This window comes from Falco naumanni, chromosome 5 (genome assembly GCF_017639655.2).
Source record: "Falco naumanni isolate bFalNau1 chromosome 5, bFalNau1.pat, whole genome shotgun sequence".
Taxonomy (NCBI): Eukaryota; Metazoa; Chordata; class Aves; order Falconiformes; family Falconidae; genus Falco; species Falco naumanni.
The window spans coordinates 83,847,314-83,853,473 of NC_054058.1; the positions used below are offsets into that span (position 1 = coordinate 83,847,314).

The following is a 6,160-nucleotide window of genomic DNA, read 5'->3' on the forward strand; positions in this document are numbered from 1 at the left end:
ACTAAGACACTCTGGGGCCCACTGAAGTGATGGCAACATTCTTGATGATTTCAGTAAGACCTGGATTGATGAGACAAGCAACAGTGGTTACACTGACTGTCACAGACTTACTTAGCTGGGAATCTTACCCCTTTCTTTGAGTTAGATTGTGCTCACTCTGCTTCTTCAGTGTCTGCATGGGGGATACCTTAGAAGTGGCTGATACCAATTCATATAGCTAGATACGGAAGAAGTTACTAATGCCTCTTCTGTTATGTTCTACAGACAAACTGGAAGGTCTGCCTAATAGTGTCTCTTAAGTCATGAAAGCATGGGTACCTGAAGATGGGACACTGCTATGGACTGTTCACTTTCCAGCCCCTGGCATGGCTGTGCATAGCACTCATCCAGACTTCCCTTGCTGTGAAACCAGCCTGACCACCGGTTTGGGAGAGCAAGCCGTCCATAGCTGCCTGGAACCACTGACAGACCTGCGGTTCCTGACGTATGATGTCGTACTGAACTTGAAAATATCCATATGATTGGAAGTCCATTAGCTAAAGCAAGAGGGCAGACACATCTCAGGAAGTGCCTGTTAACGGTGGCCTACCCTAGAACTTCAGTTTGCAAGCTCATCTGGAAAAAGACGGCTGTGACATGAACTATTACATCCCAGCTAAAGGCTTCGGTGCCTTAGCTGTTGTAGACTGAGAGCACTGGGGAGTTTGGTTGGCCCACAACTGGGATGCAAAAAATGTCTACAGAAGAAAGTCCAGGAAACTCATAAGCAAAATGGAAGGGAGTATTTCAGCAAATGATGTTGAATATTTCACCAGAGTTTCCTCTGAAGAAAGTCCAAAAGCTTTTATGAAGGAAACAATTGAATTAGGAATGAAAAGCAGACCAAAGGGCCTGTGGGGATACTATTTATACCCTGACTGTCATAATTACCATTTCTGTGATCAGAACTACGCTGGTTCCAGCCCAGAGAGTGAAGTTTTGAGGAACAATGAACTTTCCTGGCTCTGGAACAGCAGTGCAGCCCTGTATCCTTCCATTGGCACTAAGAAACCCCTTGGAAACAGTCAAAAATATTTTGCAATTTTCTCACTTTTCTCAGTTTTGGTTGGATGAATCCATAAGGATTTCCTCCGTGACATCCCAAGATTATGCTTTGCCGATATTTGTGTATACTTGATTAGGTTATAGCGATGAACCTTTATTATTTGTCTTTATGGTAAGCTTTTGCTGGAACAGCGTGGGCTGCATTTATGCTTTAACCATGCTTGCAGATGGTACATGAGGATGGAAAGCCTCCTACTTGGGCCAGCTCTGCGGGTTCATGTTAATTGTCCACATGCTTTAAAAAGCTCAATGTTCCAAAGAAAAAAATGCAGCCTCAAACATATTTTATATTTTTTTTGCTTTAATTCATCACTGTGCCATACTCAAACATGCATTTGAATGGATTAAAAGGATTTCAGCAATTTTATGTAGTATGTAGGAGGCAGTTATTATATTAATCCTCCCTGATGTACTTTCTTCTGCTCAGGTATGCAATCACTAACTAATCCCCACATAGCTGCCCCTTTTATATAAGGGAAACTGAGGTGGGGATGTTAGCAACTTGCTATTGAAATTGAAACCAGCAGTCTTTCTGCATGCCCCTATCTCAAAAACTGAACTTAGTCCCATACCTACCTCGGACCAGTCAAATGGTACACCAGAACCGAGCAGTGCTGTTCACATCAGCTGAACACACACAAATATTTTCAAGATCAGTGCCTTACCCTAGTCCTTTATGTGATTCTGGATATCCTCCCAGAAACTGGATGAAGACAGTATGTTTCCTGTGAAAAAGCAGCCTAAACTATCTGTCAGAGCCCTGGCTTCATTCTTCCCTGTGGACAGTGACTACACTACCAACGGGTCTCAATTTCTGTGGTTCAGAGTTTAGCAAGTATGCTGTATTCACTTTTTAAAGCCAATGTTCAGTCTTTCAGCCCAGGTGCAGAGTCTGAAGCCAGGACTCTGTCTGGGAAGGAGCATTAGCTCCCTGTCCTCTTAGGTCCCACTACCCTCCTAAGCGCTGCCATCACCCACTACACTTCCCAGTAAGGGGTTATGTTTCTCTGTCTTGAAGGCAAATGCCTATTCTTAGGCACTAAAGGAGGTGCAGACACCTGCTTTGGTGGTTTGATGCAGCTTGCCCTTTAGAAGAGGACAGATGGACACCAATAACTGCTGCAGGCTGCTGTGCAACCCCTTTGCCATTTTATGCCCAGTTGCTGCCTCTTTTCCCCTTCAGGCAACTAATTCCTGTGATGTTTTTCTGCTTTGGTTCTTGATGTTCTGTGGCCCTCGATCTCCCTTAAATCAATGATGATGTCTAGGGAGTCACTTGCATATCAGTGGTCTTTCACATCCAGTGCTTGTGGCACAGTAATTGACTTGTTGCTGATCCATAATCACTGTTCACATTAAGGATAAACATCCAAGCATCAAATACTCTCTCCTTACAGCCTACAATATGAGGAAAAGGTACAGTGAAAGATATCTCTCTGAAACAAACCTAGAAAGAGCATGGAAATTGAAACTGAAATTCTTAAGGTTTGCCAAGTGTTGCATTTTCCCTTTCATTTAAGGTTGTACAATGCCAACACTCTCCCTCCTATAGTGTGTGCCTATTTTCAGTCATTTTTTCTGAGGTTTCTATAAGAATCTGAGTGAGCTCCTAGGGAAAGCAGCAAGAACAATGCATGCCTGTGGAATCAAAGCTTTCAAATTGGAAAGGGACTGGAAAACAGCTGATTGACACAGCAAAATGGCTCTCTCCTTCCCCTTATCAGCAAAAACAGAACTGAGGAAAGGCTCTGGGGAGTTCTCATGTTAAAAATCCCACTTTAATGCAAAGTTTTTAGTTGCTTCTAGTAATGGATGAGATATAAAATAATTATATTTTGCATCAAAAGAAATTAAAATGCAATTCCTTCCCGGTGTTTGTTCACTTGCTTATTACCAACACCTCAGGAAGTACCTAAGTTTGCAACTTTTGTTTAATAATCTCTGTACTCTAGACAGCAAACCTGTAGCCACAATAAAATATTGTTCTTAGGGACCAGAATGAAAAAAAAATGTAGTCCAAGGGAAGTCACAGAACAAACCACTGGATTATTTTAGAAAGGCTGTGAAATGCTGAATTAGCCTGACAGTGCTGGCTTTACTCTTTTCCCTGTAGTAATATCTTATTAACACTATTGGAGAGAGTGCCCTGGGAGCTGCAGGCATTCTTGTTTGGGAAGACTGAACTGAACTTCAGAGGTACACCTGTGCCTGATTTAAATGCAATGTGTAAGATCCTCATTTTATCCTATGAATAGACACTGTCTGATCACACCAGTTCTGAGCAGTTGGTACCAACAGAGCTGACTGTTTAACTTGCTGTCCCCCGGTTAGGATGACCATGGAACATGGTCAGTTCTTCCTGGCTCAACAAGGCCTTGTGAGGCTCACAGGCAACCAGCGGTGGGGAAGGAAGCCAATGGCTAATACCAGACATTTCCTCACGATAGTTCCTCAATAGTTATCATCCTGGTCAGAATCCTTTCCAGCTGAATAAAGCACTAGGAAATCAAGTAGAGTCTGATTAGCACATCAGTCAGACCAGCTTAGGTGTACCACTGGTGCCCAGCAATTTGTCAGGTTATTTATTCCTGTGTGCGAGCAAGTAAAATGAAGCAAGCTGTTGAGATCAAATGGAGAGTTTTTGTATTACATGATATCAGACCTAGACACTGAAATCACAGATTCATTTCTGAGGCTCCATCATGTCCTGGAGCTTTCAGACAGCCACACATCTAACTTTGTCATGAGAAAAGACTTTGCCCATAAATCTGTGTGAAATGGGTGTTGTGTGCTGCTTTTCTCCTGGAAGATAGTATAGAAAACCCAGCCAGCATGAGAATGAACGGCTGAAAGTAAGTGTTCATTTGTCCTCAGCAAATTCAATTACTTCAGCTAATTTTTTTAAATATTCAGCTGTGGTTTCTATCGGAGTCAAACAGGAGGGTGAACTTCCTTCCAACTCAGTCAAGCAACAAAGGCAAGGTCTGGAACATCTCCATCAACTCAGGACCCCCAGTCTTGTCACACAGCCATGCTATCATCACCTGTGTTTCTAGCATGCATCACGGCTTGTTTGTAGATCTACAGACTGTGGTGTTTTCTGGGGAGAGCAAGTTGCTAAAGTACTTTACACCTCAGTTGGGTTACATTTTCTGTATAAAACTTCCTAATAATCCTTTAAATTAGTCAGATTTAAGTTATCCTGGATGAATTCGTTAATGCAGGCTGCTTACATATTGCATATTTTTCATAACGTGAAAGGTAAATGTAGAGTGATTAGTTTCACATCAGCTAAATATTTTTTTTCTACCACGTACAGAGCGATTGGACAGAAGTTCAAAAATTAATTGATTCTGAATTAGGGCCCTACATTACCATTGTCACAGTAGCAGCTGAGCTGTTCAGCAGGCACCTTTGTTGGGACAATGCATGATGTGTGTGAAGAACCTGGAGGGCCTCGGCATACCTACATTGGAATCCTGAGAGCTTCTGGACAGATGCCTTGGAGGATCAAGGATTTATTGTGAGAAGAGAAGCATCAAATGAAGATCTGCAAATCATGGCAGAGACATTTGTCTGCCACTGTTACCAGGGTTATGAAGGAACTGACTGTGGGCAAGTTAAAGGTGCTAATGACCATCCAGGGAGCTCTGCAGACTGTCTCACCCAGAAGATTTGCAGTGATCTGCCTGCTTCCTTTGCCTCTGATGCATCCTCACTAATGACTGTCTTAGTCAAAGGGCTGGTTTCAGTCAGTTAAGGGGGATGGTAAAGCAGATCCAACAAAAAGCCTCACATGCTCTACAGCTGGGGACTGGAAATGTCATGGTTCCAGACACAACCCAAACCCTGCAGCTGTGCCCTGAGGTTTAATGTCGATAAGGCATGGACAATGTGGCCCCCTGAGTCCAAAACACACAAGTCACAGAAATATGTCTGGACCTTGATCCCGTCTGCCGAGGTTAGGCTGTTTAGGAGGCTAGAAGCCAGGTTTCTGCCCATCTGACAGCCACAACCCAGACAGCAGAAGCCTGCTACTACTGAAAAATGTAGCGTGAGGTTCACTTTTTCCCTTTGTAAAGAGAGGAAGAGTCTACCCATATCTGCCTCTTACTGGATGGCATACTGGATAGAGCATCCTCCCACAAAATGAAAGATGAGGGGAGGTTTCTAGTTTCTTTTCCACTTGAGTGAGTTCAAGCCCATGATTTCCTCTTTCATGTCCTGCATGATGGAGGTATTCATGCTTTGAGCCCTCCACAAGGTAGAAAGGAATGAAAGAGTCAGGAGATCAGGAAGCAAAAGTATTGATTAGTGTACTTACTGAGAAAGGAATCCGTATCTTCTTATCCAACAACCAAGGGTCTCCTTGTGTTTTTTTACATTTTAGCTATTTAAAATAAAATTAACAAGTAGTGCTGGGAGCAGGAACTCCATCCAGGTCTACTTCCATCCTGAATCTATGACAATAATACAATGACTTTTAAATTTAAAGATAATGAAAGCACCCCCAGGCTATTTTAGAGGTGTAATCAACAAGTTTATCATCTTCAGCAAGAAACTTATTTATGTCCCAACTGCCATTGTAAGATCTGTCCTTTGAAGGGGGTGGAAAGGCTCCCAGGGCTATCCTTCCAGTCAGCAGGGAGAAGAATGTTTTTCTAGAGATGACCATGAGCAGAAGGAATACCTGGCAACTCTCCAGGGCACTCTGTGAACCTCTAGTTTCTCAGCTTCCCAGCTTCCCAGGGACTAAGTATTCCTGAAAGAGAATTTACTTGAATGAAGCCAATTACAAATCGTTTGGTATAATGTATATATACCAAATGTATTGTACAACACCGATATATATGGCATATATACACCAATGTGTTATATAATAATATGCGTGAGAAGATGTATATGCACACATATAATATATATGTGAAATAATCGTGTCTTTATATTAGAATCTCTGTAGCTGGAAAAACAATAGACAAATAGCCGTAAGACAAATAAGGAGTCTATGAGACCTGTGCTGAGTTCCCTGCGCTTTTTCTATTTGACCCAGGCAAAC

The 6,160-nt window shown here is 42.5% G+C and overlaps 1 pseudogene; it reads left to right on the forward strand.

The window, feature by feature from the left end:
- The first annotated feature begins 324 nt into the window (after nt 1-324).
- Nucleotides 325-4,864, forward strand: LOC121089401 (annotated as a pseudogene).
- Nucleotides 4,865-6,160: the final 1,296 nt, after the last annotated feature.